Source organism: Vigna umbellata, chromosome 3 (assembly GCF_029865625.1).
Source record: "Vigna umbellata cultivar VRB3 chromosome 3, Vumbellata_1.0, whole genome shotgun sequence".
NCBI lineage: Eukaryota > Viridiplantae > Streptophyta > Magnoliopsida > Fabales > Fabaceae > Vigna > Vigna umbellata.
This window is the reverse complement of record NC_142167.1, coordinates 24,030,749-24,052,675: the sequence shown is the minus strand read 5'-3', so window position 1 is coordinate 24,052,675 and position 21,927 is coordinate 24,030,749. Positions and strand designations below refer to the sequence as shown.

Below are 21,927 nucleotides of genomic sequence, written 5' to 3'. Positions count from 1 at the left end.
AGAATTGGCAGCAGAAGTAGTATGATGGGGTTGGGTTGTGGGAAGCCAAAAGGTTCTGATTTTGAATTTCGAATTGACAGTTAGCATGGAACTCAGTGATTTAAGAAAATTATTTCAATTACACATTCCAGGGACACAATTTCTGTTGTTCATTTGTTTCGACTATTTTACCCTTCAATTGCTGTAATAACAACCTAATATCATCTTTTTCATATTTACTATTCAATTTTATACTCTCTTTAACTCCATTTTACATTGCAGTGCCTTTTTTTTCTTTTTTTTCTCTCTTTTATGCAATCATTATACTGTGCTTAATAATATATTGTTCGTGTTATGATAATAATTGCTAGATGCTATATAAGAATTTATAATCTGACTGTGAGACACAGCAAATTATGTTAATTTATATATTATAAATTATACCTTTCTTCCTTTCAACTTTTGTTTAGGAATTTTGAAAAGTTTTGGAGTAAAAAAATCAGTATGCAGCATTTCATTCACAATATACATCTCTCTCTCTCTCTCTCTCTCTATATATATATTTTATTAACACTATAATATAGTGGTAAAATATTTATTAATTTTATAAATAATTCATAATTAATTATTGAGTAATTTAGTTGACTGATTGAAATTCTGTAATTTGTGTCTCTTTTATGCACAAAACTTTATGCCCTGTATTGGTTATTAAGCCAACAATAGTTATATAAAGAATATAATTTAAATGGTAGGTATTATAATAAATTTCTTTGGATAATGATACATGAACAATTTGTTTTTCAGTCTTACAATAAACAAGATTTATAACATTATCTCTGTACTTCATATAAAAACATTTTCATTTTGAAATATTTAGTTTTTTTTCTTCATGAAATAGTTATTACAGTTCAGTCATCAATTTAATATTTTCGTAAATTATAAAGTTTGATTGACTATAATAAATTCTATTCCAGTTTATAATAAACAAGACTTATAACATAATTTTTTTATATTTATTTAAAATTAAACATTTCAAAAAAAATTTCATGTTAAAATTTAATTTTTTTTCTATAAAATATAAGATTATACAAAATATTTATTACATTTTGATTGTGGACTTAATATCTTATTAAGTCATAAGATTTGATTGATAATAATAAATTTGTCTCAATCTTATAATAAACAAGAATTACAACATGATCCTTTTATATTTTAAGAAAAATATTTTCATGTTAAAATGTTTAGTCTATTCCATAAAATATAAGGTTATGTGAAATAGTTATTACAATTTGATTGTTAACTTAATATTTTACTAAGTCATGAAGGCTTGATTGGCCAGAATAAATTCTGTTTTAGTCTTACAATAAACAAAACTTACAACATAATCGTTTTATACTTCTTTCAAGACAAACATTTTCATGTTAAAATGTTTAGTCTTTTCCATAAAATATAAGATTAGGTGAAATAATTATTACATTTTGATATTAACTTAATATCTTCGAAAGTCATAAGACTTGATTGATAACAATAAACTATGTTTCAGTCTTACAATAAACTAAACTTACAACATAATCTTTTTATATTTTCTCTAGAAAAACATATTCATGTTAAAATGTTTAGTCTACTCCATAAATTATACGATTATGTGAAATGGTTATTACAATTTGATTGTTAACTTAATACCTTCCCTAGTCATAAAGGCTTGATTGACAACAACAAACTCTGTTTCAGTCTTACAATAAACAACTTGCAATATAATCCTTTTATACTTTCTCTAAAGAAAAACATCTTCATGTTAAAATGTTTAGTCTACTCCACAAAATATAAGATTATGTGAAATAGTTATTACTGTTTTATTGTTAATTAACTTAATATCTTCCTCAATCATAAAGACTTCATTGACTGCAGTAAACCCTATTTCAGTCTTACCATAAACAAGACTTATAACATAATCCTTTTATACTTCTCTCAAGAAAAACATCTTCATGTTAAAATGTTTAGCCTACTCCATAAAGTATAAGATTATATAAATAGTCATTACAGTTTGATTGTTAACTTAATATCTTCCCTAGTCATAAAGGCTTGATTGACAACAACAAACTCTGTTTCAGTCTTACAATAAACAACTTGCAATATAATCCTTTTATACTTTCTCTAAAGAAAAACATCTTCATATTAAAATGTTTAGTCTACTTCACAAAATATAAGATTATGTGAAATAGTTATTACAGTTTTATTGTTAATTAACTTAATATCTTCCTCAATCATAAAGACTTCATTGACTGCAATAAACCCTATTTCAGTCTTACCATAAACAAGACTTATAACATAATCCTTTTATACTTCTCTCAAGAAAAAACATCTTCATTTTAAAATGTTTAGCCTACTCCATAAAGTATAAGATTATGTGAAATGGTTATTACAATTTGATTGTTAACTTAATATCTTCCTAGTCATAAAGCTTGATTGACAACAATAAACTCTGTTTTAGTATTACAATAAACAAGACTTACAACATAATCATAATTTTATACTTATCTCGAGAAAACATCTTCATATGTTAAAATGTTTAGTCTTTTTCATAAAATATAAGATTATGTAAAATAGTTATTATATTTTGATGTTAACTTAATATCTCGTAAGTCATCAGGCTTGATTGACAACAATAAACTATGTTTCAGTTTTACAATAAACAAGACTTACAACATACTTTTTCTATACTTCTCTAAAAAAACATCTTCATGTTAAAATATTTAATCTATTCTATATAAAATATAAGATTATGTAAACAGTTATTATATTTTGATGTTAATTTAATATATAATTATTGTTTAGTTTTTCCAAGTGTTAACATTTTTTACATTACCAGGTATGAAGATTCTTAGATATTATACTAATTTTTAAACTAAAATTTATGTAACTTTTGGTAGTAATTGTTATTGGAAGTCATTGAAGAAGGAAAAATCACTCATTCCAATACTATGTACTTGTACAAAATAGCTTCCCAATTTGCAGAGAGTTGACTATAGATCAATGCAATCTGATAAGAAAAATTCAAGTTATTAATGAAATATCATTATTGAAAAAAAAGTATATTTCTATACACAAGATACATTAAATATTTATAAGTTACCAGCAGGTTTTTAAAACAAAAAATTGTTACCAAAAGCTGAGTAGGAAAACATAACAGTGATGTATGCTAGAGCTCTCTTGATAGGGTACCATATATAAGGATATAAGGTTTAATTGGTCTGGCTTCAACCAGCAGTCCTATAAAGAGAAAATTGTAAGTTTGATGGGATTCAAAATTGGATATTACTGAGACTAAGTTCATAATAGTTTAACCTTTTTGCTTTGTTCTTTATTTTCAATAACTTTCAGGATAGAAAAAGTGAATAATATTCAGAAGTCCCAAGTGAAAGTGTAATCAGAAAGAGGTTTTTCAGCAAAATATTTAAGTAGATTGTCAATTAGCCATAGGTACATAATCATAGTAACAAATTTTGAAGGCACAGCTAATTAGTTTAGTTTAGTTTAGCGCTTAAGCATATACCAGACAAGGAAGTGTTAATTCCCTGAGACCGAATTTATAGGTATCATGAGGGCAAACAGGAGGAGAAGTTTTGAATCATAATATAAAAGGAAGTGAAACACGATTTACACTTATGTAACAGTAAGTTAATTCTCTATTAGTTCAAAACATGTATAATCAGTAGAAAATAACTAATCATGAATAACAAATTTTCTATTCAGATGACAACTAACAAATTCAAAACCTGAAACCTATTCAATTCTTAAAAATAGAAAATTAACTTTTATTTATTCATGATTAACAATAAAATAAAAACAACAGTCCTAAACATATGACATCACGATTTACTTTTATAGGATCTTAAAATTATTTTCATGTAAAGATAGGAGTAATTTGCTCTTCAGTCTTATAATAAATAAACAAGACTTACAATATAATCATTTTATACTATTCTAAAAAGAACAACTTCATATTAAAATGTTTAATTTTTTTTTATAAAATACAAAATTATGTGAAATAATTATTATAGTTTGATTATTAACTTAATATCTTCCTAAGTCACAAGACTTGATTGAAAATAACAAACTCTTTTTCAGTCTTACAATAAACAAGACTTACAAAATAATCCTTTTATACTTCTTTCAAGAAAAACATCTTTATGTTAAAATTTTTAATTTACTCTATAAAATATAAGATTACGTGAAATAGTTATTACAATTTGATTATTAACTTAACAACTTCCTAAGTCATAAAGACTTGAATGACAAAAATAAACTGTTTCAATTTTACAATAAATAAGATTTATAACATAATCATTTTATATTTCTACGTAGAAAAACATATTCATGTTAAAATATTTATTTTATTGCATAAAATATAAGATTATGTGAAATAGTTATTATATTTTGATGTTAACTTAATATCTGCCTAAGTCATAAGATTTGATTGACAACAATAAATCATGTTTCAGTCTTATAATAAACAAGACTTACAACATAATCTTTTTATACTTCTCTCAAGAAAAACATTTTTATATTAAAATGTTTAGTCCACTCCATAAGTTATAAGATTATATGACATTTTGATGTTAACTTAATATCTTTGTAAGTGGTAAGGGTTGATTGACAACGATAAACCCTGTTTCAGTCTGCAATAAACTCTGTTTCAGTCTTACAATAAATAAGACTTACAACATAATCGTTTCATACTTCTCTCAAGAATAACATCTTCATGTTAAAATGTTTAGCCTACTCCATAAAATATAAGATTATATTACAGTTTAATTGTTAACTTAATATCTTCATAAGTCATAAGGATTAATCAACAGTAATAAACTCTGTTTCAGTCTTACAATAAGAAAGACTTGATTAACAATAATAAACTCTTTTTCAATAGGAGACTAAACTATTTTCTTGTTTCTTTTTAAAATATTCTATATCTAAGACTAAGCAATATTCTAAGTGTTTTTCATGTTCTCAATGCACCTTATCCAAACATATGGTAGAGAACACCAACAATTTAATATCCTTATACTTTTCTTAGCATATTTTCTTTGATAAACGAAAACTCATCTTTACTTTGTTTAATCTCCATTACGAGAAACTGAGTAACCTAAAAGACTTTCATCATTTGAGTAACCTAAAAGACTTTCATCATTTTCATAGTAAATCCATCAATTAAGACTACATTGTTTTCCACCACTAAAAGATCATCAATATAAAGAAAAGCAATGATAGTGTCAACCCTAGAATGTATAATATAAATAATGAATTCAAATATGATTTTCACAAAGGTTATATTTAACAAATGATTGTCTATTTGTTGGGAATTCAAGTATGAGTCTAAGTCCCACATTGGATAGAAATGAAAAAGTAAAGCAATATATAAAAGTGAAAGACCTATTAACCCATTGGTTTAAGGTTTTAGGTAAAGAGTGGTGTTCATCCCCTATATAGTTGACTCCAATGTTATTGATATTTGTGTTGTAACCCACATAGATTTCTTTTTTATGTAGAATTTTTAACACTATATTATATAGCGGTGAAATATTTATTAATTTTATAAATAATTAATTATTGAGTAATTTAATTGACTGATTGAAATTCTGTAATTTGTGCCTCTTTTATGCACAAAACTTTATGCCCCGTATTGGTTATTAAGCCAACATAATAACGATATAAATAATATAATTTAAATGGTAGGTATTTCAATAAATTTATTTTAGGGTAATGATATGTTAACCTTCTTTAAAAAAATACAACCACAACTTAATATATTAATATTTTCTTTATATTTTTTCATATTTTAATATATATATATATATATATATATATATATATATATATATATATATATATATATATAGAACCTTGAGAAAGTTAAATATTTCCTTAAAAGAGATGTTAGTTAGTCAAAAACAGAAATTTCAATTTTCAAAGATACATATAAGCTAAGAAGTAAAACTTCTGGTTAAACAGAATCATATAACTAGAAGTTAAAACAGTCCTCTTATAATATTTAACATTATAAGTTATACTAAAAAAACTATTTATTTATCACCCCAATATTTACTTATTCTGTTTATATGATAAGTTATTTTATGCATAATCTAAAAACAATTATAACCTTTTTAGTCCTTGATGTTTGTAAATGACATGATTAATGAAAAAAATGATAACGTAAACAATTTGACTTTACAAAAAAATTTTGTGATCAAATTTGAAACCAAAGACTTTGAAGATTTTAAGTATTTCCTTTAAAGAAATGTTATTTATTAAAAAACAGGAAATCTTCATTTTTCAAATAAACGTAAGAGTTCTTGTTAAACAGAATCATATAATTGAAAGTTAAAAGAGTAATCTTAAAATATTCAACATTACAAATTAATAGAAAAATTATTTATTTATCACACATAAAATTCAATATTAGTTATCGTGATGACAAGTCAACTTATACATAACCTAAGTGAAAACCAATTCAAAAAATTATAAATGATTTAATCCTTGATAATTGGTGATCTAATTTGAAGGAAAAAACCTAAACATATGACACTTCTCCTTACTTTAATAACAGAAAATATTAAAATTTACTTTCAATAGGATCTTAAAATTGTTTTCCTATAAAAATAGATGAGTAATTTATTTTTCAGTCTACAATAAACAAAGTAATTTATTTTTCGGTCATACAATAAACAAGACTTACAATATTATCTTTCTATGCTTCTCTAACAAAACATTTTCATGATAAAATATTTAGTTTTTTTTCTTCATAAAATAAAAGATTATATGAAATAGTTATTACATTTTAATAGTTAATTTAATATCTTCATAAATCATAAGACTTATTCACAATTATAAATTTTATTTCAGTCTTATAATAAACAAGACTTATAACATAATTATCTTATATTTTTCTAAAAAAATATCTTCAAGTTGAAATATTTAGTTCTTTTTAATAAAATATAAGATTATTTTAAATAGTTATGACATTTTGATGGTCAACTTAATAGCTTCTTTAAGTCATTAGGTTTGATTAACAATAATAAACTCTGTTTCAGCCTTATAATAAACAAAACTTTTAACATGATCCTTTTATACTTCTCTCAAAAAAAATATCTTCATGCTAAAATGTTTAGTTTACTCCATAAAATATAAGATAATGTGAAATAGTTATTACAGTTTGATTGTTAACTTAATATTTTTCTAAGTCATACAAGAATAAATTCTGTTTCAGTCTTACAATTAACAAGACTAACAACATAATCCTTTTACACATCTTTCAAAAAAACATCTTTATGTTAAAATGTTTATTTTTTTCCATAAAATATAAGATTATGTGAAATAGTTATTACATTTTGAGGTTAACTTAATATCTTCATAAATCATAAGGTTTGATTAATAACAAAAAACTATATTTCAGTCTTACAATAAACAAGACTTACAACATAATCCTTTTTTTAATTATCTCAAGAAAAACATCTTCATGTAAAATGTTTAGTTCATTTCATAAAATATAAGATGGTGAAATAGTTATTAAAATTTGATTGTTAACTTAATAGGTCATAAAGGCTTGATTGACAACAACAAACTCTGTTTCAGTCTTACAATAAACAAGACTTATAACATAATCATTTTATACTTCTCTCAAGAAAAACATCTTCATGTTAAAATGTTTAGTTTTTTTCAATAAAATATAAGATTATGTGAAATAGTTATTAAATTTTGATATTAACTTAATATCTTCGTAAGTCATAAGACTTGATTGACAACAATAAACTATGTTTCAGTCTTATAGTAAAATAGACTTACAACATAATCCTTTTATACTTCTCTCAAGAAAAACATCTTCATGTTAAATTGTTTAGTCTACTCCATAAAATATAAGATTATGTGAAATAGTTATCAAAGTTTGACTGTTAACTTAATATCTTGCTAAGTCAAAAAGACTTGATTGACAACAATAAACTCTGTTTCAGTCTTACAATAATCAAGACTTCTAACATAATCATTTTATACTTCTCTCAAGAAAAACATTTTTATGTTAAAATGTTTAGCTTTTTTCCTTAAAATATAAGATTATGTGAAATAGTTATCACATTTTGATGTTAAGTTAATATCTTCATACGTCATAAGACTTGGTTGACAACAATAAACTATGTTTCAGTCTTACAATAAACAAGACTTACAACATAAGTTTTAAACTTCTCTTAAGAAAAACATCTTTATGTTAAAATGTTTAATAGACTCCATAAAATATAAGATTACATGAAATATTTATTATAGTTTGATTGTTAACTTACTACCTTCCTAAGTCATCAAAATTTGATTGACAGCCATAAACTTTGTTTCAGTCTTATAATAAAAAGACTTACAACATAATCATTTTATATTTATTTCAAGAAAAAACATTTCCATGTTAAAATGTTTATCTTTTTTCATAAAATATAAGATTATGTGAAATAATTATGACATTTTGATGTTAATTTAATATCTTCGTACGTCGTAAGGCTTGATTGACAATCATGAACTATGTTTCAAGTCTTACAATAAACAAGACATAAAACATAATACTTTTATACTTCTTTCAAGAATAACATCTTCATGTTAAAAATGTTTAGTTTACTTCATAAAATATTAGATTATGTTAAATAGTTATTACATTTTGATGTTAACTTAATATATGATTATTGTTTAGTTTTTCCAAGTTTAACATTTTTTACAATACCAGGTATGAGGATTCTTAGATATAATACTAATTTTTAAACTTAAATTATGTAACTTTTGGTAGTAATTGCTATTGGGAGTCATTCAGGAAGAAAAAATCACTCATTCCAGTACTATATACTTGTACAAAATAGCTTCTCAATTTCCTGAAAGTTAATTATAGTTCAATGCAATCTGACAGCAAAAAGTCAAGTTATTAATGAAAGATCATTATTCAAAGTATATTCATATACACAACACACATTAAATATTTATAAGTTATCAGCAGGTTTTAAAAACAAAATATTGTTACCGAAAGCTGAGTAAGAAGACATATATAACATTGATGTATGCTAAAGCTCATAGGGTACCATATATAAGGTTTGAATGGTGTGGCTTCACCTTCAAGTCCTATAAAGGGAAAATTGTAAGTTTTATGGGATTGAGAATTGGATATTACTAAGACAAAGTTCATAATAATTTAACCTTTTTGTTTTGTTCTTTATTTCCAATAACTTCAACAAGAGAAAGAGTGAATAATATTCAGAAGTTCCAAGTGGAAGTGTAATGAGAAAGGGGTTTTTCAGCAAAATATTTAAGTAGATAGTCAATATTTGCCATAGGTAAATAATCATAGGAACAAATTTCGAGAGCACAGCTAATTAATTTAGTTAAGCACATAAGCTTAAGTGTTAATTACCTATGAGACCCAATGTATACTGATCATAAGCACAAACAGAAAGAGGAGTTTTAAATCATAATAAAAGAAAGTGAAACTCGTTTTACAAATTTATGCAGGTTTGCGAGAAAAAAACAAATAAAAATATGCAAATTCTCTGTTAGTTCAAAACATGTATAATCAATATAAAATAATTAATCATTAATAACAAAACTTCTATTGAAGTGACAACTATAACAAATTCAAAACCTGAAACCTATTCAATTTCTTAGAACCAGAAAATTAACTTTTATTCATTCAAAACATGAATCATTAACAATTAAATAAAGGAAAATGACACTTGAACAACCATTTTTGACAACATTTAGACACGCGCACACGTGTCAAAATCTGAGTGGTCCATTTTCATTTAATTTTTCCAACTGGACCACTCAGATTTTGACACGTGTGCGCGTGTCTAAATGTTGTCAAAAATGGTTGTTCAAGTATCATTTTCCTAAAATAAAAGCAACAATCCTAAACATATGAGACTTCTCCTTACTATAATAAAACAAAATATTAAAATTTATTTTTATCAGTGTCTTAAAGTTGTTTTCCAACATAGATATATGAGTAATTTGCTTTACAGTCTTACAATAAAGAAGATTTACAATATTATCTTTTTATACTTTTCTAAAAAACAATTTTTTGTTGAAATAATTAGGTTTTTTTCTACATAAAATAAAAAATTTGTTAAATAGTTATTACAGTTTAATTGTCAATTTAATATCTTCATAAATCATAAGGCTTGATTAACCAAGATAAACTCTAATTCAGTCTTATAATAAAAAGATTTATAACAATTCTTTTATATTTCTCTAAAAAAAATATCTTCAAGTTGAAATGTTCAGTTTTTTTCTTCATAAAATATAAGATTATATGAAATAGTTATTACATTTTGATTGTCAACTTAATATCTTCTTAAGTCATAAGGCTTGATTAGTAATAATAAACTCTCTTTCAGTCTTATAATAAATAAGATTTACAACATGATCCTTTTATATCTCTCAAAAAAAACATCTTCATGTTAAAATGTTTAGTCCACTCTAAAAAATATAAGATTATGTGAAATAATTATTACAGTTTGATTGTTAACTTAACATCTTTCTAAGTTATAAAGGCTTGATTGACAATAATAATCTCTGTTTCAATCTTACAATAAACAAGACTTATAATATAATCCTTTTATACTTCTCTCAAGAAAAATATCTTCATGTTAAAATGTTTAATATTTTTCATAAAATATATCATCATGTGCATTAGTTATTATATTTTGATGTTAACTTAATATCTTCGTAAGTTATAAGGCGTGATTGACACCAATAGACTCTGTTTCCATCTTACCATGAATAAAACTTACAACATAATCCTTTTATACTTCTCTCAAGAAAAAAACATCTTACAATAGAAAAACATCTTCATGTTAAAATGTTTAATTTTTTTCATAAAATATATCATTATGTGCAATAGTTATTACATTTTGATGTTAACTTAATATCTTCGTAAGTGATAAGGCTTGATTGACATCAATAGACTCTGTTTCAATCTTACCATGAACAAAACTTACAACATAATCCTTTTATACTTCTCTCAAGAAAAAATATCTTCATGTTAAAATGTTTAGTCTACTCCATAAAATATAAGATTATGTGAAATAGTTATTACAGTTTGATTGTAAACTTAATATCTTTCTAAGTCATAAAGGCTTATTAATTGACAATAATAAAATCTGTTTCAGTCTTACAATAAAAAAGATTTACAACATAATCATTTTATACTTCTCTTAAGAAAAACATTTTCATGTTAAAATGTTTAGTCTTTTCCATAAAATATAAGATTGTGTTAAATAATTATTGCATTTTGATGTTAACTTAATATCTTTATAAGTCATAAGGCTTGATTGATACTAATAAACTATGTTTCAATCTTCCCGTAAATAAGACTTACAAGATAATCCTTTTATAATTTTCTAAAGAAAAATATAAATGTTTAGTCAATTCTACAAAATATAAGATTATGTGAAATAGTTATTATAATTTGATTGCTAACTTAATATCTTTCTAAGTCATAAAGGCTTGATTGAGAGCAATAAATTTTATTTCAGTCTTACAATAAACAAGATTTACAGCATAATCCTTTTATATTTCTCTCAAGAAAAGCATCTTCGTGTTAAAATGTTTAGTCTTTTTCATAAAATATAAGATTATGTGAAATAGCGATTATATTTTGATGTTAACTTATTATCTTCTAAGTCATAAGGCTTGATTGGCAGCAATAAACTATGTTTTAGTCTTATAATGAAAGAGACTTATAACATAATCTTTTTATATTTTTCTAAAGAAAAACATCTTCATTTTAAAATCATTAGTCTACTTCATAAAATATAAAATTACGTGAAATAGTTATTATATTTCGATGGAACTTAATATATGATTATTGTTTAATTTTTTCAAGTTTAACAGTTTTTACATTACCAGGTACGAAGATTCTTTTATAGAATACTAATTTTTAAACTCAAATTATGTAATTTTTGGTAGTAATTTTTATTGGAAATCCTTCCAGAAGGAAAAATCACTTGTTCCAATACTAAATACTTGTACAAAATAGCTTCCCAATTTGCAGAGAGTTGACTATAGATCAATGCAATCTGATAAGGAAAAGTCAAGTTATTAATGAAAGATCATTCATTATTCAAAAGTATATTCATATACACAACACACATTAAATATTTATAAGTTACCAGCAGGTTTTGAAAACAAAAAATTGTTACCAAAAGCTGAGTAAGAAGACATAACAGTGATGTATGCTAAAGCTTTTTTGATAGAGTACAATATATAAGATTTGAATCTCGGGCTTCACCCTGCATTATAAAGAGAAAATATTGGAAGTTTGATGGGATTCAAAATTGGATATTAGTAAGACTAAGTTCATAATAGTTTAACCTTTTTGCTTTGTTCTTTATTTCCAATAACTTCCACTAGAGAAAGAGTGAATAATATTCAGAAGTTCCAAGTGGAAGTGTAATCAGAGAGGGGTTTTTCAGCAAAATATTTAAGTAGATCGTCAATTAGCCATAGCAACATAATCATAGTAACAAAATTCGAAGGCACAGCTAATTAATTTAGTTAAGCACATAAGCATATACCAGAAAAAAAAGTGTTTATCACCTATGAGACCAAATGTATAGGAATCATGAGCACAAACAGGAGGGGTTTTGAATCAATATAAAATAAAGTGAAACTTGTTTTACAAATTTGTGCATATTTGCGCGAGAAAAAACAAATAGAAATATGTAACAGTATGTTAATTCTCTATTAGTTCAAAACATGTATAATCAATATAAAGTAACTAATCATTAATAACAGATTTTCTATTGAGGTGACAACTAACAAATCCAAAACCTGAAACTTATTCAATTTGTTAAAAATAGAAATTAACTTTTATTTATTCAAAACATGATTAACAATAAAATAAAAGCAACAATCCTAATCATATTACATCAAGATTTATTTTTAGGACCTTAAAATTGTTTTCAGGTAAAAATATGAGTAATTTGTTCTTCAGTTTTATAATAAATAAACAAGACTTACGGTAGAATCCTTTTATACTTTCTTTAAAAGAATATCTTTATTATTCAAATGTTTAGTTTTCTTATACAAAAATATTATGTGATATAATTATTAAAGTTTGATTATGAACTTAATATCTTCGTAAACATAAACAAGACTTATAACATAAACAAGACTTATAACATAATCCTTTTATATTTGTACGTTAAAATGTTTAGTCTACTCTATAAAATATAAGATTATGTGAAATAATTATTATACTTCTCTCAAGAAAAATATCTTCATGTTAAAATGTTTAGCCTACTCCATAAAATATAAGATTATGTGAAATAATTATTACAATTTGATTGTTAACTTAATATCTTTGTAAGTCATAAGGCTTAATTGACAACAATAAACTCTCTTTTAGTGTTACAATAAACAAGACTTACAATATAATCATTTTATACTTCTTTCAAGAAAAACATCTTCATATTAAAATGTTTAGTCTTTTCTATAAAATATAAGATTATGTGAAATAATTATTATAATTTGATTGTTAACCATATGTTCGTAAGTCATAACTTTTGATTGACAGCAATAACCTTTGTTTCAACAGTAGATTGAACTATTATTTCTTGTTTATTTTAAAAAAGTTCTATATCTAAGACTAAGCAATATCCTAAGTGTTTTTCATGTTGTCAATGCAGCTTACCCTAGCATGGTTGAGAACACCAACAATTTGAAATCCTTATTTTTCTCAAACTTGTCAAAAAGAATGTAAATATTTTATATCTAATTACTCTTCTTGCAATTTTTAAGTGTGTTTGGCTCGCAAAGAGTATGATCCAAGATAAAATAAATATGGCACTTAATTTGTCTGGTTTTCTTGTTGTAAGTACCTAATCAAACTAGTCAACTATGTCTCATCTACACTTTGCATATTCCTGCTAACTTTTATTCATAGCAGTACTCATTGACTTGTATTCTTTCATATATAAAACTTACTGAGAATTTTCTTAGCATATTTTATTTGATAAAAGAAAACTCATCTTAACTTTATTTAATCTCCATTATGAGAAACTAAATAATCTAAAAGACTTTCATCATTGCAATCTTAAATTCATCAATTAAGACTACATTGTTTTCCACCACTAAAAGATCATCAATATAAAGAAAAACAATGATAGTGTCACCCCTAAAATGTATAATGTAAAGAATGGATTCAAAGGTTATATTTAACAAATGATTGTATATGTTGTACCAAGTTTGTAGAGCTTATTTCAATACATAGAGTGTCTTCGTTAAAAAATAGACACGCCTTCTTCTTTCTTTTGAAATTCTTAAGGTTGCTCAACATAGATTTCTTTATGCAAAAAACCATTAAAAAAATGTTTCAACTAATACAACTCACCAAATGTTTAACCATAAGCCTTGCCTTATGTTTATTAATCCATTTGCATTTAGCTTGATTTGAAACACTCCTAATCCAAACTGCAGTATATTATTTATTTTTTCTGATAACATATGAAGCTCCTCCTCCTTCTAATCATCCACCGTTTTAAGGATTGATCTCTCTAGTCTCTTATTTTTCATTTTTCACAAATTGTACATCCCTTCTTATGATAATATTTCCTGTTTATTGTTGTGGCTGAAAAATTTTGCATGTCTTCAATATTGTATTATAGTCTACAATGATTTCTTGTAATGTCTTCTTACCTAATTTATGACACGTATACGAGAAGAAAAATAAGGAAACATTTTTAAAAAGTTTAAAGATGGTTTATATACATTCCAAACTTCAAAAGGTGTCAAATTCTTCACTGTTTTTATATTAAGTTTATTCTGAAGAAAGAAGAAGACTGTAGTACTTTTAGCCTCAGCCTAAAAATTGTTTTGGTAGACTTTTTTTCCATCTTGATCAAATGAGGATCATGAATAATATGAAGTTAACAGAAATTTCGTTATTTAGAGGGCAGTTTGTTGAGGGAGGAAGAAAACAATTGTTGTCACCATCATCTCCATGTTTTGGCCGGCAGAGTATGCCATTCTATCATGTACAAGCGCAAATCAATAAACAAAGCAGACTCTTATCCAAATGTCTTACATGCCAGATCTCTGCGAAATTTCCTTCACAGACAATTCATTTAATTCAAGGAGAGTACTACTCTACTACCCAACAAACTAGATCACAAGGCAATTAGCATTTGTTTACTTGAATTTATGCGAATTATGGTTTGCAGAGTTAATTACAAGACGATGTAGTTTTTATTTCTGAAAGAGGAGATGGAATTGGTGAGCAACAGTAGCTTCTTTGATGTGCATGGTAAGATTGCTGACAAGCGAACAATGGGAGGATGGAAGGCGTCATTCTTTATCATAGGTACTGCTGAGACATCATATTAATTATACTACGTTGTTCAGTGTTCCAAATTTTACCTCTGTGGGTGCAGTGTACGAGGTGATGGAGATGTGGGCGTTCTTCGCAATTGAAGCGAACATGATGTCTTATTTACCCAAGAAAAAACAAAAACAAATAAGTAACAGTAAGTTAATTCTCTATTAGTTCAAAACATAACATGTATAATCAATATAAAATAACTAATCATTAATAACAAATTTTCTATTGAGATTAAAAACCTGAAACCTATTCATTTTCTTAAAAATAAAAAAATTAACTTTTATTTATTCAAAACATGATTAACAATAAAATAACTCCTAAACATATGACATCACGACTTAGTTTTAGGATCTTAAAATTGTTTTCTTTATGTGAATAATTTACTTTACAGTATGACAATAAATAAACAAAACTTACAAAATAATCCTTTTATACTTAAGAAAAACATCTTCATTTTGTTGAATGTTTAGTGTTTTTTTTCTTCATAAAATAAAAAATTATGTGAAATAAGTATTACAATTTGATTGTCAACTTAATATTTTTGTAAGTCATATGATTTGATTGACAACAATAAACTCTGTTTCAGTCTTACAATAAACAAGACTTACAATATAATCATTTTATAATTCTTTCGAGAAAAAAAATTATGTTAAAATGTTTAGTCTACTAAATTAAATTAAGATCTATGAAATACTTATTACAGTTTGATTATTAACTTCATATCTTCGTAACTCAACAGACTTGATTGTCAGTAATAAACTATCTTTCAGTCTTACAATAAACTAGACTTACAACATAATCCTTTTATACTTCTCCAACGAAAAACATTTTCATGTTAAAATGTTTAGTTTACTCCATAAAATATAAGATCATGTGAAATAGTTATTACATTTTGATTGTGAACTTGATATCTTCATAAGTCATGAGGCTTGATTGACATCAATAAACTCTGTTTCAGTCTTAGAATAAACAAGACTTACATCATAATCCATTTATACTTCTCTAAAGAAAAACATCTTCATGTTAAAATGTTTAGTATACTTCATAAAATATAAAATTATGTGAATTAGTTATTACAATTTGATTATTAACTTAATATCTTCTTAAGTCATAAGGCTTGATTGAGAACAATAAACTCTGTTTCAGTCTTACAATAAACAAGACTTACCACATAATCGTTTAATACTTTTCTCAAGAAAACTATCTTCATGTTAAAATGTTTAGTCTACTCCATAAGATATAAGATTATGTGTGAAATAGTTATTACAATTTGATTATTAACTTAATATCTTCATAATTGACAACAATAAACTCTGTTTCAATCTTACAATAAACAAGACTTACAACATAATTCTTTTATACTTCTCCCATGAAAAACATCTTCATGTTAAAATGCATAGTCTACTCCATAAAATATAAGATTTTGTGAAATAGTTATTACACTTTGATTATCAACTTAATATTTTCGTAAGTTATGAGGCTTGATTGACAACAATAAACTCTGTTTGAGTCTCACAATAAAAAAGGCTTACAACATAATCCTTTTATACTTCTCTAAAATAAACATCTTTATGTTAAAATGTTTAGTCTACTCCGTAAAATATTAGATTATGTGAAATAGTTATTACAGTTTGATTATTAACTTAATATTTTAGTAAGTCACAAGGCTTGATTGACAACCATAAACTCTGTTTCAGTCTGTCAGAATACTTTACCAAACGGTTCACACAATGTTTTACCGATCGGCTCATGCCCCACCGCTTCTGCTACTAAACGTTCGGACGCCTCCGCCTGTACACGATCTGATCATTTGTATGTTCCACCGAACGACTCTTGTCTCACCATCTCTAACCGTTCGGTGCGCTCGTTCGCCTCACTTCCTGACTGACCGTTAGGACAATTCAGCTCTTTGTAACCATTACTCTAAAATATCCATCTGTTTCCTTTTACCGTCTTTTTACTCTATATAATTGTACTTTTTGCTTCTCCTTGGAATAAGAATTCATTCATAATATTTTTCACAAGAAAGCTCTCAAGTGTGCTTCTCTCTCTGCTTTTGTAAGTTTGTCTTAGTTTCTGTTTTGTCACGATGCACACAATGTTCATTGCATAGTTTACCCAGAATCTCTTTTGTAGCTGATTCATGATTACAATAAATAAAACTTACAAGATAATTCTTTTATATTTCTCTCAAGAAAAACATCTTTCCTGTTATAATGTTTAGTATACTCTGTAAAATATAAGATTATGTGAAATAGTTATTACAGTTTGATGTTAACTTAATATCTTCATATAAGTCATAAGACTTGATTGACAACAATAAATTAATTTCAGTCTTACAATAAACAAGACTTACAACATAATTCTTTTATAATTCTCTCAAGAAAAACATCTTCATGTTAAAATGTTTAGTCTTTTTTATAAAATATAAGATTATGTGAAATAATTATTATTGTTTGATTGTTAACTTAATATCTTAGTAAGTCATAAGGTTTGATTGACAATAATAAACTTTGTTTCAATAGTAGATTGAGCTTTTATTTTTTATTTCTTCTAAAAATATCTATATCTAAGACTAAGCAATATCCTAAGTGTTTTTCATGTTTTCAATGCACCTTACCCAAACATGGTAGAGAACACCAACAATTTGAAATCCTTACTTTTCTTAAACTTAATGTAAAAATAGGTTGTACATTTTTTTTTGTATCTAATTACTTTTCTAGCAATTTTTAAGTGTCGCAAACAGCATGATCCAAGATAAAAAAATATTTATTACACTTAAGATGTTTGGTCTTCTTGCTGTAAGGTACATCAGACATCTAATCAAACTCGTCAAGTATGTCTGATCTACACTTTCAATTGCATCTTTCCTAGTAAACTTTAATTCGAAGGAGTACTAATTGACTTGAATTTTTTCATATGAAACTTATTAAGAATTTTCTTAGCATATTTTCTTTGATAAACGAAAACTCATCTTAACTTTATTTAATCTCCATTATAAGAAACTAAGTAATCTAAAAGACTTTCATCATTTTCATCTTAAATTCATCAATTAAGATTACATTGTTTTCCACTACTAAAAGATCATCGATATAGAGAAAAACAATGATATATTGTCAACCCTGTATGATGTAAAGAATGGATTCAAATATGTTTTTTACAAAAGTTATATTAAACAAATGATTGTCTATTATGTTGTAACAAGTTCATAGAGCTTGTTTCAATACATAAGAGTGCCTTCGTTAAAAAATAGACATGCCTTCTTTCTTTTGAAATCCTTAAAGTTGCTTAACATATATTTTTTTTATTTCTGTATGCAAAAAACCATTAAAAAAATGTTTCAACTAGTACAATGCAACAAATGTTTCTAAGCAGTCTAATCCGAAATTTGAGCATAATCTTTGACCATAAGCCCTGCCTTATGCTTATTAATCAAGCCATTTGCATTTAACAGATGACGTTTCCTTCACAGACAATTCATTCAATTCAAGGAGAGTACTACTATACTACCTAACAAACTAGATCACAAGACAATTAGCATTTTGTTTACTTGAATTTATGCGAATTATGGTTTGCAGAGTTAATTACATGACGATGTAGTTTTTATTTCTGAAAGAGGAGATGGAATTGGTGAGCAACCGTAGCTTCTTTGATGTGCATGGTAGGATTGCTGACAAGCGAACAACGGGAGGATGGAAGGCGTCATCCTTTATCATAGGTACTGCTGAGACATCATATTAATTATTCTACGTTGTTCAGAGTTCCAAATTTGACCTCTGTGGGTGCAGTGTACGAGGTGACGGAGAGGTTGGCGTTCTTTGCAATTGCAGCGAACATGATGTCTTATTTGGTAATGCGTGAATCTGTTCCAGACGCTGCTACTCACGTCACTTATTGGATTGGACCTGCTTATGTGCCTACCCTCCTCGGATCCTTTCTAGCTGATGCTTACTTGGGTCACTTCAGAACCATCCTACTTTTCTCTGCCTTTTATGCTGTGGTATGTTTTATATTTGCCAAAGGAAAATGTTATTTGGACAACAAAAGTTTGACACAGTTTTGACAACGGCGACGTGGCAGCTGTGCATTGGCTCAGTGAATTGAAAACAAACCAGAAAAAACCCAAAATACCCCTCACCCCGGTTCACTGAGCCAATGCACAGCTGCCACGTCGCCGTTGTCAAAATTGTGTCAAACTTTTGTTGTCCAAATAACATTTTCCTTTGCCAAATGTTCTTTTTTACATCCAATACAACAATTTTACAATTATTTTCAGGAATAATATAATTACTAAAATTGAAAAAAAGAAGATAAAATTGTGTATACAGAAATTAATTACTAATAAATTATGATCTTCAGTAAAGTTAGGGTTTGGTAAATGGATACAGAAATTAATTATATTTTTTATCAACTTTCCTGCAGCCATATCAAATTTTTTAGTAATGATTGATGAACATAAAAGATGTATTATTATATATTTAGAGGAAACAAAAATAATAGATTTATAGGTACTTAATACCTATTATATATTTGGAGAAAACTAAAGTGATAAGTTTATAGTTCATGTGATGTGATATGATAAGAAGAGAGAAATATTAAGAAAAAATAAATATGCAGTAGGTATGAACAAAATCAATGTGTTCACCAATATTTTTCTAAAATTTTATATCAAATGTAACTTAAAAAGTTAAGCTCTTTTTCATTATCTTACAAATAGTTTTACTTTTAAGACATATAATATAGAGTTAAACAAAAACAAAATTACTGATTACTACATGGATTGTACAGGAGAAAAAAATTGATGTGTTTAATCATGCCGTGAATGATGCAGGGGATGATTTTGCTGACACTTTCGGTTTCCCAGGCAACTCTACAGCGACGATGCGGTTTTACGGAATGCGAAGTAGCAAGGAGAGGCCCAACCTTGTTCTAGACTATGCACTTGCACTCATTGCTTTGGGTACGGGTGGAATGAAGCCTTGCGTATCCTCCTTGGGGGATCATCAATTCGATGATGGAGACCACAAAGAAGTTCTGATGAAGCCCTTGTTTTTCAAATGCTCATTTTTTGCCGTTAACGTCGGTGCCATCCTTGGAATTACGCTATTGGTTTACGCACAACAGGTTGCAGCGTTTCGTTGGGGTTTTGGAATATCCGCAGGCGCAGCCATTTGTTCTATCCTTATCCTAGTTGCTGGTAGCCCTTATTACCGTTTCAAGCCCAAAGGGAAGCCCTTTCACTAGGTTTCTTCAGGTTGTGGTGGCTCCACCAGGAATAATCTAAATGGGGTTCATCTTACAAATGATGAAACTCCTCTCTATGAGGTCCAAACTACGGAGTCTGATATCGTTAGCTCAACCAAGCTCCCTCACACCCCACAATATAGGTTTGTTGACATGAAAATGTTCTTTTTCATGCAGCAATGGCAAAGGTTCTACCTTGGTTGGGAGTATTAACTGAACCAATTGTTGTGCAGGTTTTTTGACAAAGCAGCAGTTATGGTAAATGCTGAAGACAAAAGCAACCGGTGGCGCATATCCACGGTGACACAAGTAGAAGAGTTCAAAACCTTCATTCGAGTCCTTCTGGTGTGGGCTTCCACCATCGCTCTCTCTCTGTCTTACGCTCAGCTCTTAACCTTCTTCCTAGGCCAAGCCAATGTCATGGACCGAACACTTGGTGACAGCTTCAAAATTCCCACAGGTTCTGTCCCTGTCTTCAGCGCCATCACTCTCATTCTCCTACCCATCTACGAGAAACTCATTGTCCCCTTTCTCCGCAACCTCACCGGCCACCACCGCGGCATCACATCGCTGCAGGGGATAGGCGTAGGGCTGTTCGTCTCGGTCTTCGCCACCGCTTCCGCGGCGTTGGTCGAAATGAAAAGACGTAACTACCCGTTGGAACCGTACAGCATGATGAGCGTGTTCTGGTTGCTCCCTCAGTTTTTGCTAATGGGCACTGCTGAAGTTTTCACGTACGTGGGGCAGTGGGAGTTTTTCTACGATGAAGCCACGGATGGGACAAGGAGCACTATCAGTGCGATGTGCCTTTGTGAGATTGGGATCGGGAGCTGGTTGAGCACTGCGCTGGTGAAGATCATTGAAGCTGCGAGTGGTGGACAATACAAAGGGTGGTTGAGGGACAACCTTAATGAGAGAAGGTTGGACTACGTTTACTGGGTTTTAACGGCTATTAATGGAGTCAATTTTTTGGTTTACTTGGTTGTGGTGCATAGTTTCAGAGGGAAAGGAGCACATGTTATGGATGAGGCTATGGCTGAATTCACTAATCCCCAATACTCACAACCATGAAGGGGAATTACCAAGTACAGTTTTCTGATCATTTATACTTTCATCTCTTTAATTTGCTGTTCTTACGTAATTTGCATGATCTGTATATGTAATCTCACAATTCTTTTCATGTATAATTTCTGAAACATCATAGTTTAACCAATCTTTACGTTACATTAATATCTACTATTTTTCCTGTTAATAATAACAGATTTTGCTTGGCAGGCAACTGAGAAATGGTTATTTTTCAAATG

General features: G+C 27.3%; 1 pseudogene; it reads left to right on the top strand.

Moving 5' to 3' along the window:
• Positions 1 to 19,000: 19,000 nt before the first annotated feature.
• LOC148202020 (protein NRT1/ PTR FAMILY 8.2-like) lies at positions 19,001 to 21,694 on the top strand (annotated as a pseudogene).
• The last annotated feature ends 233 nt before the right edge of the window (positions 21,695 to 21,927 follow it).